Here is a 17,069-nt window from a genome sequence, read left to right as displayed (position 1 = left end):
AATGTTTTTGGTAGAGGCAGAGAAGGAATAAAATAGAGAAGCCATTAAGAAAAAATGGCAATTCACACTAAAATGCTTTCATAAAGTGTTTTTAAAAAATGGATAAATTCAATTTTAAGTGATACTTTGCTCCATGACCAACATTTCCTCATCGTTTTAGTGTTCATAAAAGGCATAATATGTACCTCTAGAAAGGAAATTATCTTCTTTACTTACAACATTGTTAGAGCACCAGCACCAGGTTGAGTTTCTCCAAAGTATACATAGCTCATAACTCTAAAAAAATTTACAAATTAAGTCTTTTGATTCATTTAATCCTCATCACATCAGTTAATTTTAATTAATTAAAGCTAAAACTGTTCCTTTTTCTGCATATGTCAATGAAAGGTAATTAGGGAAACTAAAAATCTGACCTAATAGGAACCCACCTAAAATCTACTTAGGTAGGTTTAATTCAAAGAAGATCATGTTGTTAGTCCCAACAACTATCCCAGGCATTTTAAGTATTCTTAATCTATATTTTAGAGCATGTCACCAAACATTAAAATAAATTATTAATCCTTCTCTGGTCTCTAAACAGAACTTATGGCTATTACAAAGTATTCCTTTTTATTCTACCTCATAACAGTAAACATTAAATGAAGACCCATCATCACAAGCTCATATCTTTAAAAAATGGATGCAATAAAACTTCTTCTGCTGCTATTCTTGAAGCTGGATTTAGATCTAGAAGTTTATCAAGCAGGTCATAAGCTTCATCAGGTACCTCATTCCAGCCTTCTAAATTGGTAGTACACTCATCAAAACAACACCCACAGCTGTGACTATCCCCCTTTTTAAATAAATTCCCTGAGTATTGCCTTGGAGGTGTTTGTATGAGGCGAGAAGCTTTATGGTCAGTCTTCTCTGAAATAGCTGGTTGATGAGAAGCAGACCCTTGTATATCACTTGTTAGCTTGGGAGTGTTAGAATCCATACCCCTGAGTCTCTCACAGAGTTTTCTCAAGTCCTGTGCTGAAACTTCTTTCCTACATAATATTGATTTTCCAAAAGTTTTAGCAGCTTGGATAGTTTCTCTGGATCCCCAAATTGTCATAATTTGGGCCAAAGCAGTTAAATCATCACTTGCTTTATAAAATGGGTATCGTCCACTAAGCATAGAAAGAAATATGACACCTGCAGATCACATGTCAATTGCTGTAGTTTGATTAGGGCACTTTGTCAAGACCTCTGGTGCTCCGAATCCTGGTGTACTTGCCCTAGGGGCAACCTGCTGATGCCTTGAAAGGCGAATGCTCCAAACTTTATCTGTTGCATAGCAGTCATAGGTCAGGCTAGCCGGGCAAGAACTGGCAGCTTTCCTCATCACATCACTATTCATAACTTTTGCAGAAATAGCCTTCTTTTTTGTTGCTAACTTTCTAGACAGTACATCTACAGTCTTTGACTGCTTCATCAGTTTCACTGCAGGGCTCTCATGTGAAATGGAGCTGTGTATATTGAAATTTCTTTCTCCAAAAACAGAGCGCTTGACAGAAAGGCCTTCAGATCCTTCCTTTCCATCTTTTCCTTCTTTAATCTGAATTTGTGCATTTGTGTAGGGTCTTTTAACTGAAGCTTTTGTGGTGGACTGCTGATCCAGCTCCTTAGGTACCGGGCCACTCAACGGAATCCTGTTTCCTGTGATTATGTGGGATTTGTTTTGTGAACACCTTTCCTACTGAGCTTCAGACTGGACAAATTTGAAAAGCTCTATTTTCATATCATGGGTTCCTTGGGCCAAACCAAAGTCTACCAAGGCATACTTTTTCAAGCGCCTATTATATAAAAAATTGCTGGGCTTAACATCATGGTGAACACCACCAAACTGATGGATGTGTTTCAAAGCTTTGAACAGATTAAACATATATTCCCGTACTTCTTGAAAGGAAAGAGAATTCAAAATGGCCAAAAACGACTCATGCTCCAGATATGGCATAGCAATAACTACATGATCATTCTTCCTAAAGAAGTATTTAACTCCCATGACATTATCTTGCCCCCCAGCCACTGTTAGGCACAGAAGTTCAGCTGTAATTCTTACAGGATGACTTGTTGAAATCAAGTGTTTCAGAGCAATTTTCTCTTCAGGTCCTACTTGTAACTGTGCTGTGGCCAAATAACAGAGCTGAAAGTGCCTTCTTCAATTTTGTCCTTAATCTTAAACACAGTACCAAGCTGTGGTACAGGCTTCTCAATATCTTTTATAACACCTGCAAGTTTAAAATTCTGTGTTTTTTTTTTTAAAGAGCCTTCAACCTGAAACCCGTCATGATGGGGAGAAAAAGCCATTGACTCATTCATTTGAATCCCCAAAGACGCCTCCATCAGAAGACAATTGGGATGCAAAATGCCAGCTAAGGGGTTATATTCACAGGGGAAGCAAAGCAGGGTTTAAGGGAGTACGACTTCTGTGGCTCCCCAGGTGCCTGGGTCGCCGTCTCCAAGAGCTCCCCACCTCAAGTTAGAGATTTTTATTACCAGTTACCTATGCTAAAGTAAATACTATAGGGAGTCCTTAAAAAAAAAAAAAATTATATCAAATAGAAATCTGCATTTAAACAACAAAATAAATAACACTGGAAATGATCATTACATGTATAAATACAAACATTATTTCTAAATTTTAAAAGTTTTTAAGTATAATTAATCATTTAAAGGAAATAAAAAAGGAATGCACTTTAAAATATATGGCCTGTATGGAAATGTTATGACAACAGAAGAAAGTTTTGGGAAGGAGAAACAAATATATATCACTGTGGTATTCTAATGCAGTGTGTAAGGAAGTACACTATTGCCTGAAAATAGACTGTGATAAATATGCATATGTACTATATAAACCCCAAAGTAACCACTGAAAGAACAAAACAAAAAGTAATAGCTAATAAGTAAAAAGGGAGATATATGTAATAATAAAAAATACTTGTTTTTTTAGGAAATAAAGGAACGAAGGAAACAAAAAAGGAAATAATAAATGGGAAAAAATACAGCAAAATGGTATATCTAGATCAAATATCAATGAATGCATTGATTAAAAATTATCTAAACATCAAATTAATAGCAGAGTCATTCACATTATATGAAAAGTAAACTCCAACTATATTATTCTTGCAGAAAACCAACCTTAAATATAAAGACAAAAGAAGTTTAAAACAGAAAGATTGAAAATGTATCCCATTTCAACACTAATGAAAAGCAATCTAGAATTTCTATATTAATATGAAACAAAGTAGTTTTCAGAGAAAAGAATACTGCCAGGAATGTAGTGGGCCATTTTTTAAAGTAATAAAGGAATCGATTTGTCATGAGAATTTAACCCTAAATGTGTATTCATCTAATAATATAGTTCAAAATATAGGAATTGAAATCTGATAAAAATAGCAATAAGAAGCAAATGAATCCACAATTGTATTTGAATACTTCAGTACCATTTTCTCAGTAATGGATACAATAAGAGAGAAAACAAATAAGAATACAGACTTGAACAGCAATATTAACCAACATGACTAGTTGACAATTATCAACAACCTTTGCAAAAACGGAAAAATACACATTCTATTCAAGTCTATGTTGAATATGTTCTAAGATAGCCAATATTCTAGGCAATAAAACCAAAATCTGTTTTAGTCAAGGCTGTCCAGAGAAACAGAATCAATAGAGCTAGAATGTGTGTGTATTTGTGTGTATGTGTGCACATAAAGTGGGAGAGGATAGAGAGAAAGAGAGAGAGAGAGATTATGAGGAATTGGATTATAAGGTCGTAGATGCTTCAAGTTCTCCATCTTCAGGGCAAGTCAGTAGGCTGGAAACTCTGGCAAGAATTGATGTGACAGCTTAGGTCCAAAGGAAATTTGGAAGCAGAATCAACAAATGTAATTCTAATCATTTGAATTATGTTTCCTGTCAACTATGAAATTGAATTAGAACTCAACAAAAGAAAGAAATCTGGATAATCCACAATATTTGAACACAAAATAAAATATTTCTAAATAAAACTCTCATGTTCATTGCACTATTATTCCCAAGAAGAATTACGTGGAAAAAACCTAAATGATCATTAATGGATGAATGGAAAATAAAATATTATTTTAAATATAGGAAGGAATATTATTTGACCTTTATAAAGAAAATCCTGTCATTTGTAACAATGTGGATGAATCTAGAAGATATTATACCAAGTGAAATAAGCCAGACACAAAAGACAAATCCGGTATTATCTCATGATCTGTGGAAGGGAAAATAGTCAAACTCATAGAAGCAGAGAGTAAGAATGGTTGTTGCAATGGATGGCAAGGAGGAAATGGGGAGATATTGATCAAAGGATACAAAGTTTCAGTTATGCAAGACAAATGAGTTCTGGTATTTAGTGTACATCATGGTCACTAAGTTAGCAATACTTGAAATTTGCTAAGAGGTGTAGAGCTTATCAAATCGTGGTTCTTACCATGCACACACACACCCAAAGAGAGAAAATGGCAACTATGTGATATGTTAACTGGCTTGATTATGGTGATCATTTCATATTGCATATGTATATCAAAACATTAGGTTATGTATCTTAAATATACACAATTTGTACTTGTCAATTATACCTCAATATACTGAAAATGTAAAGAAAATGTTTAGAAAAAAATCGATGAGGCCAGGTGTGGTGGCTCATGCCCATAATCTCAGCACTTAGGGAGGCTGAGGCAGGCGGATCACCTGAAGTCAAGAGTTCAAGACCGGCCTGTCCAACATGGTGAAACTCTGTCTCTACAAAAATATAAAAATTAGCCAGTCATGATGGCAGGTACCTGTAATCCCAGCTACTCGGGAGGCTGACACAGGATAATCGCTTGAATGCGGGAGGCAGAGGTTGCATGAGCCGAGATTGCACCATTGCACTCCAGCCTGGGTGACTGAGCAAAATTCTATCTCAAAAGAAAAAAAAGAAAAAAGGAAAAAAAATCAATGAAATTCATAGTGTAAATAGAATAAAAAGAACAAAAAGATCATCTCAAGAATTAAAGGATTTAGAGAAATCCACCATCCAACCCTGATTAAAACAAATAACAACAAAAACTTCAGAAATATATGCATATAAGCATATCTCTTAAACTTCCTGGAAGGCATCTATGAAAGAAACACCTATAGCTAACATTGTACTTAATGGTAAAAGACTAAATCCTTTCCCATTGGGATAACAAACATGGCAACTATGTGTGCTCTTATGACTTCTACTAAATATTATACTGTAGATTCTGCCTGCTGCAACAAGGAAAATGGATAAAATAAATCTAGATTGCAAGGAAAAATTAAAACTCTCTTTATTTACATATTCATAAGCAAACTTGCTAAACTGACCTATTTGTTCTAGGAATATGATAGTAGATTCAGCAGAATTTTTTCTATGGATCATGACACACAATGGAGAAAAATAGTCTATTTAACAAATGGTGCTGGAAAAAACAAATATTCATATGTAGAAGAATGAAATTGGACTGTTATCTCACATTGTGTACAAAAATCTACTCAAAATAGACTACAGGCTTAAATGTAAGACCTCAAAATAGATTAAAGGCTTAAATGTAATACTTGTTTTTTCTATACATCTGTAGAAAAAATTCTGCTGAATCTGCTATCATATTACTAGAACAAATAATTCAGTTTAGCAAATTTGTTTAATATTCTTAATACTGTGAAATTGAATATTATGAAATATTAGTGATGTAAATTAAAGAACTAAGTAAATGAGGAGATACAGTGTGGTCACAGATAAGAAAATTCATTATCGTTATGGTGCCAGTTCTCTCAAATTGGTCTATAAATTCAGTGTAATCAGAATTAAAACCCCTTCTTTGTAAAAACCGACAAGCTTATTTAAAAATTAATGTGGAAATGCAAAAATAATTTAATAAAGAAGAACAAGGTTGAATGAGCTACATTTGTGATTCCAAGATTCACTATGAGGCTAAAGTAATCAAGAGAGTGTGACATTAGCATAAAGAGAGGCACCAGTTCAATAAAACAGAGAAGAGGACCACAAAACATACCCACACACCTACATGGACAGTTGATTTTTTAAGAAAGGTGCCAGGATCAGTGAATAAATATAAAGTGTAAGATTTTCAACAAATGGTGCTGGAACAATTGAATAAATAGGAATTTTAAAAAGCTTCATTCACAACATACACAAACATTTATTTGACATGGATTATAGCTGTAACAGTCAAAATATAAAACTTCTATTAAAATGACAAGAAAATTTAGTGACTTTGGATTTGGCAGATATTTTGATAACATAATCAATAAAAGGGAAAAAGTGCTAAAATACTAACGCATCCAAATGGGAAGAGAGGAAGTCAAACTATCCTTGTCTGCAGATGACAAGATTCTATATCTAGAAAACCCCATAGTCTTGGCTCAAAAACAAAGAATGATGAGGAACTTCAGCAAAGTCTTAGGATAAAAAATCAATGTACAAAAATCACTAGCATTCTTACACAACAACAATTGTTAAGCTGAGAGCCTAATCAGGAAGCAATCCCATTCACAATTACCACAACATATATAAAATGCCAAAGAATACATCCAACCAGGGAGGTGAAAGTATCTCTACAAGGAGAACTATAAACCACCACTGAAAGAAATCAGAGAGGGTCACAAACAAATGAAAAAACAATCCATGCTCTTAGATAGGAATAAATAGTACCATTAAAATGGCCATATCTTTTGTGGCAATTGTGAATGGGATTGCATTCCTACTTAGGCTCTCAGCTTGACTATTGTTGTTGTATAGGATGCTAGTGATTTTTTTATATTGATTTTTTATCCTAAGCAGTTTCAATGCTATTCCTATCTAACTACCAATGACATTGGTAGTTTCAATGCTATTCCTATCTAACTACCTAACTAAATTAGCTATTCCTATCTAACTACTTAACTAAATTAACTACTATCTAACTAAATTAGTAGTTTCAATGCTATTCCTATCTAACTACCAATGACATTCTTCACAGAACTAGAAAAATGCATTTTAAAACTCATATGGAAGCTGGGTGTGGTGCCCCATGCCTATAATTCCAGCATTTGGAGAGACCGAGGTGGGCAGATCACCTGAGGTCAGGAGTTTGAGACCAGCCTGACCAACAGGTTTACTAGAAACCCTGTCTTTACTATAAATAGAAAAATCAGCCCCACATGGTGGTTGTAGTCCCAGCTACTCAGGAACCTGAGGCAGGAGAATCACTTGACCCTGGGAGGCAGAGGTTGCAGTGAGTGAGTGAGTAGAGATCATGCCACTGCACTCCAGCCTGGGCGACAGGGCCAGACTCCATCTCAAAAAAAATAAATAAATAAATAAATCATATGGAAGCTAAAAAGAGCCTGAATAGTCAAGTCAATCCTAAGGAAAAAGAACAAAGCTGGAGGCATCACATAACTAAACTTCAAACTATACTACAGGGCTACAGTAACCAAAACTTAATGGCATTGGTACAAAAACAGATCCCAAAACCAATGGAACAGAATGCAAAGTCCTGAAATAACACTGCACACCTACAACCATCTGATCTTCAACAAAGCAGACAAAAACAAGCAATGGGAAAAGGATTCCCTATTCAATAAATGGTACTGGGATAACTGGCTAGCCATATGCAGAAGATTGAAACTGGATCCCTTCCTTACACATATACAAAAATCAACTTAAGAGAACTTAAATGTAAAACCCTAAACTGTGAAAACCCTGGAAGGCAACCTAGGCAATAACATTCTGGGCACAAGAACTGGCAAAAATTTAATGATGAAGATGCCAAAAGCAACTGCAACAAAAACAAAAATTGACAAACGGGATCTAATTAAACCAAAAAACTTCTGCACAGCAAAGCAAACTATCCACAGAGTAAACAGACAACCAGGCAACCTACAGAATGAGAGAAAATATTTGCAAACTATGCATTTGACAGAAGTCTAATATCCAGTATCTGTAAGGATCTTAAATTGACAAGAAATAAACAACCCCATTAAAAAGTGGGCAAAGGGCATAAACACAGTTTTCAAAAGAAGACATTCATGTGGCCAACAAGCATATGAAAAAAAGTTCAACATCCCCGATCATTAAAGAAATGGAAATCCAAACCACAATTAGATATCATCTCATACCAGTCATAATGGCTATTATTAAAAAAGTAAAAAAATAACAGATGCTGGTGAGGTTGCAGAGAAAAGGGAATATTTGTCCACTGCTGACAAGAAAGTAAATTAGTTCAACCAATGTGGAGGGCAGTATGTTGATTCCTCAAAGAGCTAAAATCGGAACTACTATTTGACTCAGAATTCCCATTATTGAGTACATACCCAAAGGAATATAAATCATTGTATCATAAAGACACATGCATGCATATGTTCATTGCAATACTATTCACAATGGCAAAGACATGGAATCAACCCAAATGCCCATCAAAGGAAGACTGGATAAATAAAATGTGGTACATATATACTATAGAATACTATGCAGCCATAAAAACAAATGAAATCATGTCCTTTGCAGCAACATGGATGGAGCTGGAGGCCATTATGCTTAGCAAAGTAACACAGGGACAGAAAACCAAATACCACATCTTCCCACTTATAACTGGGTGCTAAATGATGAGAACACAAGGACACATAGAGGGGAACAACATACACTGGGGTCTACCTAAAGGTGGAGAGAGGAGGAGGGAAGGGATCAGAAAATAATAACTATTAGATACTAGGCCTAGTATCTGGGTAACAAAACAATCTGTATAACAAACCCCTGTGACAAAAGTTTACCTATGTAAAAAACCTGCACATGTATCCCTGAATCTAAAATAAAAGCTTTAACAAAATCTATAAAATCAAAGCATTTATGCAAAATTATTCTTCTTATTGAGACTTGATATAAATTTCTGTTGTTTTAAATTAATTTTACTCATTTATTAATGAATATTTAAAAGTGTAAGGTAAGGTGTAAGATTGACCATCTGCATTTGTGCACCTGTAGGATCCAGGAGAGTATTAATAACCACAGAGTGAGACTATCCTGTTCCATATTGTAGTTGACAGTAAAGAAATTGTCCATTTTACCACCTGTGCTTAATACATATCTGCCTGGACCCTTGGTGGGAAGCTGAAGTCAAGAAGGAGCCATCACTCTTGGGGGCAGCCACCTCTTTGCAGGACCCTATGACTCCAGGAGCAGAAGTCAAGCTGTAACTTAAGGTGACTAATCAAAATAATTTCCCATATCTTCAAACTCTACTTCAAACACTGCCTTCACCTTCTAGTTCCAAGTGAACTGTATTCCTACATTATGCTCTTATTTTTTTAATCTTAAAAAAGTGAACCTCTCGATACTATTTCCAACTTCTACCACCACTCTCTTTTTTTTTTGGCTTGCTTTACAACAAAACAAAACAAAAGTAGAAACAATGACAAAGTTGTTTCTACTTATGTTCTCAATTCTCCTCAAGTTTTCACTTGAATAAATTCCAACAGGTTTTTGCCTTTATCACTCCTAAATCAGGGTTTCGTCACGTCCAAATAATACCCTTGTTGTTATATACAATGTTTAATCTGGATCATCAGCACAGGACAGAGGTGATGACTGATTTCTCCTAGGAAGCTTTCAATGGGCAACTGTTTTTAAAAACTGAAAGTTCACTTTAACTCAAGACATTATATAATCAGTTTTATTTTTCCCATTTTTTGTGAGCTCTGTTCTAATCTCTCTATCCTTTGCTGTTACTTCATCTCTTAACATTAAACATGTGAATGTCACTTGGATCTGTCCTTGAATTCTCCTTCGAGGCTATCTATACTCATTCCTTTGATGGCCATGTCCATTTATATGCTGATGCCTCTAAAATTTACATTTTCATCTCTGACTCCTAGTCTGAACTCCAACTTCCCAAATCCTACTGTCAGACTGATGGCTCCGGTGTGAATCTGATAAGTGCCTCAAATTTAACCAGTTAAAGTAAGTGCATCTGATGTCACTCACCAGCCCCTTCTCACCAGCCTTCTCTGTTGATGGCAAGTCCATCTTTACAGTTGCTCAATACAAACCTTAACTCTGCCTGTTCTTAACATCATGTCTGGACCATTAGGAAATCCAGTTGGTTCTATTTTCAGCTATGGTTATAGTTGTACCTAACCATTTAAGATCATCCTGGCACTTGCCTGATACAAACCATCTTAAAATATTTTGAGTATTTTCCTTCCTCTCACATAACTCTAGCCACACCAGCTTTCATGCTTGTCCTGACCATGTTAGACACACTCACGTTTATAGAACATGAAAACATCTAGGTGCAACATTTTGGGTAAAGTTATTTTTCTTCTAGTCTCCTTAAGAATTGGCAAATGTCAATTTTATATAAACATTACATTTTGAGATATGGCTAATTAAATATAAATCTCAAACAAAGAAACTATAAAAACTCTAAAATGAGAGGTAATGAACTCTTTTTTGAATCTATCTGCCCTGGGTTCGTTGTTCCTTCTCTAAGCACTTGTAGCAACAAGCATACTATTGATATAGGAGTTAAGAAGGAATTACTTAGGTGGATAGCAAGGTCATGGGGGTGCTCGGTAAGGCTTTTCTTTTTAATGAAAAGCAGCCCCAAATCATTTTCTAACAAATAGCAGTCTGCAAGCCGTGAGTTTGTATGGGTGAATGATGGCAGGAACTAAGGACTAGACATTTTCAAAATGGCGGGTCCATCTTCTCTTCTCTGCCAGCCATGTGTACTGTAGAAGAGCAGACAAGATGGTGCCAATTAACAGGAAAGACCTGTTAGAAGATTGAGCGGTACAACCAGCCTTCCCTGTGCACTATGTAGACATCTTACCTGATGGCACTAAACTGTGAGCCCCGTGTAAATTAGACACGGCCTTCTCTAGCCTGCCTATAAAATCTGCCGCAGTCTGCCGCCTCCCCTCCCCATTTTTTCAGACTTTTCTATCTCTCTCTCCTGATTTCTCCCCTGCAAGGAGCTGCTCTCCTCTCTCCTTTCTTTTATTAAACTTTCCACTCCTTAACCCGCCTGCATGTGTCCGTGTCCTGAATTCTCTACCAACGTGTGATAACAAACTCCAGGGAATATACCCCAGACAGTGTAGCCACTCCATTATTACACTGAATTATTTTATAAAACCACTTACTATCAGAGAGTATGCTCCTTTGAAGAAAGAAGGAATATAGTTTTTCTTTTGTTATTTCTGTAGTGCCTACCAGATTAACTGACACACAGAAAACATGCAATAAGTATTTGTTGAATTAAATGACTATTACTCTATTTAATATTTATTGCTAATCATGCAGATATAAATTGTCTGCCAAATAGCTTCTATGGCTACTTGAACAAGTTTCAATATGGAGGGTTCTAAAAGCTTTATACAGTTAACTTTGTCAACCCAATTATTTCTGAAAAGGTTTTCAATATTTTTAAAGTTTTTAAATATACAACATAAATTTTACCGTCTAACACACAATAAAAGCAAAAGTAAGAATTTCACTTTAAAATGGGGTCAGTTTAATTATACAAAGTTCAATTCAAAGTATAACCTTCAGTTTTTGCAAAAATGTGTTAGCTCTAATCCCTCAAAGTAAAGGAGGTAAGGCATTTGAACAGCCTGCGAAGGTAAAGAGAGTTTCCAGTGAGGAATATGCTAATTAACAGGCATATTTAAAAGTCTGAAATAAACTTCAAAGATTCAAGATCATCCGTCACGTACAAAATTCAAAATTCCAAGAGAAAAATAGATACATGACAATTAAAAAAAAAAAGAATAAAGGGAATATGTTGTGTTTTGGAACTGGCACTAAAACATACTTGTGAAGAAAAAAGTAAACTTACTACTTCAAGATTTCAGTCTTATTAAATCTACTTTAAAGTTTACAAATTATTAAAATTTTTTAGAAATATGTTGTCTCATTATTTTAAGTTATCTAAAAGAATTAAATGTAAGGGTCACTTCAAAATACACTAGTGAGTGATGTCGGTAAAATGGCAGAGTACACAATGCCAATAGCTTCTCTCTTCATAAAGCAATAAAATAGGCAAAACGGTCAGAATCAACGTTTTTAGAAATCTGTAGACTAATCAACAGCTTGCAGCAAGCAGGAGAACAATTAATCAAGGAAAAAATAAAACAGCCGAATCATAAAAAATCAGCACATTTTGTGGTGCTTTATGTTACCCTGGGGCTGTATCTTGCTCCCTAACTTGGTGGTGGTTTTGAAGAGTACACTTCACACTATATTTTTAATTGTTTTGCATGTCTTATAATTTTTTTGTTGAAAGCTGAACATATCATAATGCAGCAATATGAAAGTTAACCTCCTTTCCCCAGAATTTCCTGTTGCTGCTTATTGTAGTTGTTGATTGCTTGCTTAGTGATTTTCTGAATTACATTTTAAAGAGTGTATTCTTTATTGGGTGTAGTCACTAAAACCTCTGTTCCATTATCTCATCGGTGAGCTAGTGATTGAACATTTCACAGATGGGCTTGGTAGATTTTTGAATTTTCCCTTCAACATTTAGTCAGGAGTTTTCAGTTCTTCCTTAGCTTCCATGTTCTGCTAGCTCAGAGGCTGAAGATCAGCCAGAAGCAACAGGTTACAGGGTTCTCCTATCTTTCCTGAGCATGCACACAGCCCTTAGCATGTACATGGCTTAGAAATTACCGGAAATATGTTAGGATACTTCAAAACTCATTCCCCAAAGAATTCCCCAAAGAATACTTCAAAACTCATTCCCCAAAGAATTCATTCCCCAAAGAATCCCCAAAGTCCACCCAACTCATTCCCCAAAAAATATCACAGATTTTCCTCTCAATCTTTTTTGTCTATTGTTTACAACTGTTATTTATGGGTACATGCAGCAATGACTAATACATTTACCTGTAAATATTTTAAATATTTTCAACAAACTTTCCCCAGGGCATGGGATTAGGAGAGATGTGGATAAGAAAAGATAAAGTCAAGCCCTTTGAGCTGGTCATCCAGAGAGCCACTAGACAGGTAAAATAAAATAAAATAAAACACACTCTTTGCAAATGAGACCTGTTCTGCTTCTTACTTTAATTCTTTCAGCGTATTTGTAATAGCTAAAATACTTTGTTTACTACATTCAAAATATGTGCCTTCTGAAAGACATTTTCTACTGGCTGTTTTTCTTCCTTCTATGTATAGACATACTATTCTGTTTCTTTATATTTTTATTAAAAATGGATATTCTAGATAATATAGCAATTCTACTTTTAATTCCTCCATCATTCAAGGTTTATTGCCATCAGGTTTTTACTAGTTCTGGTTGTGGTAGTGTTGTAATTTTTTTGTTCTGTTGACTTGTTTAGCACTTTTCTAGATAATTCTGTACATTATATATTCTCTGAAGTGTGGAGCTATTGAATTATCTGTTAGTTTTTCATTTTTAATTAATGTTTCATTGTTAAGACTAGCTTTTTTGGGGTCACTTCTGTTATTTTAATTTAATGATGAGCAATGAGTTGCTAGAAAATTGCTTTCAATGCCATACCTGTATGCCTTCTGTCCTTTTCTAAGTAGATTCGTGTGAGAAAGAAAATCTTTGGATTTCAGAAAGTTTATGACACAGCCTTAGCTCTTGCTTCCTGCTTGTGCAGGCAAGCCAAAGATGAGAGTAACTGGTGCCTCTCCTTTCCCACATCTTTCCTGGGCATATACACAATGCATGAGATCCCCAGGTATATACTGGAGTTTCTCACCATCTCTTATGATTGTTTATTCTCCCAGAATTTCTTTTTAAAATTTTCCAGCTAGGCTTTTCTTTGATTCATCTGAAAACACAACCATAGGTATCTGAAATGCTGTCAGCAATTTGTTATTGTTTATTTAATTTTCTGGGGGTAGGCTACAACATTCTGCTCTGTTAAGCTGATCTCTGAGTAAAACAAAATAGCCACTGCTTTTGAGAATAGATTTTGATTTTAGAGATCTGCAAGTTCAGAACAAATATAACTGAGCCCTGGGATGGTACTTTTAATGACACTTCAAAAGTAGCCATACCCTTCCATTGTTTGCCATGCTGCCAGCTTTTTGTTATATCACCACTGAGCTTAGGGAGAGGGAGGGAAAAGTAGATAACTTTAAGTTAGAACTGTCTTACCAAAGTGATATGGTTTGGCTGTGTGCCCACCCAAATCTCACCTTGAATTCCCACATGTGATGGGAGGGACCAGGTGGGAGGTAACTGAATCTTGGGGTCATGTCTTTCCCTTGCTGTTCTCATGATAGTGAATAAGTCTCACAAGATCTGATGGTTTTATAAGGGGGAGTTTCCTTGCACAAGCTTTCTTTTTGCCTGCTGGCATCCGTGTAAGACATGACTTGCTCCTCCTTGCCTTCCACCATGATTGTGAGACCTCCCCAGCCAAGCGGAACTGTAAGTCCATTAAACCTCTCTTTCTTTTGTAACTTGCCCAGTCTCGAGTAGGTCTTTTTCAGCAGCATGAGAATGGACTAATATACAAGGTTCAATAGTTTCTCTTTGGTAGATAATATTCAATTTGTTCTTTGGCTTTGAACAAATGCAAAAGTTCTGAAATCATTGATTTTGTTTATGTTTCCCATACTTTCTTTGTTTTAGAAGGGGAACAAGTTAACTGAGCACTTCGCTTTGCCATTCTGGTAGATGATCAAGAAAATTTCTTTAAACTTTAGGGAATGATAATGAACTAGAATAATATTTATTTAGAGAGCCCATAGAAATCTTCTAGGCATTTATAATAAGATAGCATTTTTTGTTTCTTATATTTGATTTATTTATATATGCATTTTTGTTTCTTGAATACGTTTTATACATTATCACAAATTTCAGGATTGTCAGTACTAGTTATGACTGCTTTTGTTTTTTTCTCACATGTGCAAAACCAAAGACATAACTTTCTTGAGACACTTACATGTTTGTCTGATTCCCTTATATATTCAATTATCTCTAATTAATTATTTTCCATGCACTCAGATCTTCTCTGGGTTCCAGCATAATGTGGTCCTAAGCTAAGATATATTCAAAGAATCAAAAACAAGCCTCAATAATTCTTGAGAAATTGTACTTTGTTGTTTCTTACAAACAACTCCTACCAGTAAACAACACAGGGACTTAGGATGTGGAAACAACCCAGCTATTGAGAAAAATGTGGAGTCTTGGATGAAAAAGAACTTTATAAAAGTAATAAAGATATTAATTAGTTAAAGAAGAATCCTGTGGGCATATTTGTTAAGTTTTAACTGATAAGACTGAATCAACGTGTTTAGTTTAACTGAATTCAGTTTTGACATTTTGAAAATGTGGAACAGGAAGTCATGTAAGCCAGTAACATATAGTTTATTATAATGCCAGCGACTATCATTGTCAACTGATTTGTGCTCATATCGGGTCTAGTCTTGCCACCAATAACCATATCACATTCTTAAAGAAATGCAGCCTAGGAATTAAATTTATTATTATTATTTTTGTCTGTAAGAGTCATACCAGATTTGGGGACTAGAAAGTGGGATACTGTTAGGAACAATATGTAAAGTATTGGGAAGTGGCTTTGAAATTGAGTAATGGATAGAGGCTTGAAGAGTTTTGAGGAACTTGATTGAAAAAAATGCTAGATGATTTACGGTATTAGCTGTTTTTATGTTGCTGATAAAGACATATCCAAGACTGAGCAATTTACAAAAGAAAGAGGTATAATGGACTAACAGTTCCATGTGGCTGGGGAAGACTCACAATCATGGCAGAGGACAAGGAGGAATAAGTAATGTCTTACATGGATGTCAGCAGGCAAAGAGAGAATGTATGTAGGGAACTCCTCTTTATAAAACTATCAGATCTCATGAGATTTATTAACTATCATGAGAACAGCATGGGAAAGACTTGCCCCCATGATTCAATTACCTCCCACCAGGTCCCTCCCACAACACGTGGGAATTCAAGATGAGATTTGGGTAGGTACACAGCAAAACTATATCACTAGATTTTCCTGAAAAAAATTCTTAGTATAAATATGAATGTTAAAAGTAATTCTAATGAGAACTTGGACAAAAATTAACATGTTAGTGAAAAATGGAGAAAAGTTTTTTTTGTTGTAAAATGGCAGATAACTTAGCAATATTGTGTTCTAGTGTTTTGTGGATAGTATAATATATAAGTGATGCACTTGGATTTTTAGCTGAGGAGATTTCTAAGCAAAGTGTTGCAGGTGTGGCCTAGTTTTTTTCTTGCTGCTTAGAGTAAAATGCAAGAGGAGAGAAATAAACTGAAAAGAAAGTGCTGAGCAAAATAAACTAACACTTAATAATTTGGAAGATTCTCAACCTACCCAGACAAAATACTTTTGAAACAGGGCCAAGGGTGTGGCTGGACAACCATTTGCTAGATAGATTTGCTATGTGACTCATGCATCCAGTAAACCATCTCAGCGAAAGCCAGAAATAGAGATGTGATTGCACAGGAAATATCCACTTTTGTCTACTGGTTTGAACACCCACGTCTAGCACAGAAGGCCAACGAGGCTTTTGAGAATTTTATGCCAGCATAGCACTGCAAGCCTGCTTAGACTGAAAGAGGCAGAGAAGAAGCAAAATAGAGGAATAATACTTTTTAGGGCTTGTGGGGCTATCAGTGTCACCATAGACTGAAGGCCAAATTAAAGGGTAGCCACTTCCCAGGGCCAAGGAGGTATGGCCACCACCCTAGTAGATCTGCAGCACAGAGCATGGAGTCAACAAGGATTAGTTATAGGCCCTAAATCTTAGTGGAATTTACCCAACTATATTCTGGCCTTGTTTGGAATCTATGATTCCCTTCTTTCAGATTCTCCCTTTTTTAATGGAAATGCCTACCCTACGTCTGATCCACCATTGTATTTTGGAAGCAGATTATTTTTCTAGTTTCACAGGGTTATAGCTGGAGGGTAATTTTACCTCATGATGAATCACACCTCAAGTCTCACTCATATCTGAGTTTGGTGATATTTACATAAGATTTAGAGCT

General features: G+C 35.5%; 1 pseudogene; it reads right to left on the bottom strand.

The window, feature by feature from the left end:
* Positions 1-652: 652 nt before the first annotated feature.
* Positions 653-2,382, bottom strand: LOC108527350 (cell division cycle 7-related protein kinase pseudogene; annotated as a pseudogene).
* Positions 2,383-17,069: the final 14,687 nt, after the last annotated feature.

Source organism: Rhinopithecus bieti, unplaced genomic scaffold (assembly GCF_001698545.2).
Source record: "Rhinopithecus bieti isolate Rb0 unplaced genomic scaffold, ASM169854v2 scaffold_3527, whole genome shotgun sequence".
Taxonomy (NCBI): Eukaryota; Metazoa; Chordata; class Mammalia; order Primates; family Cercopithecidae; genus Rhinopithecus; species Rhinopithecus bieti.
The sequence above is the reverse complement of the archived record's forward strand: the minus strand, read 5'-3'. Positions and strand labels throughout refer to the sequence as shown.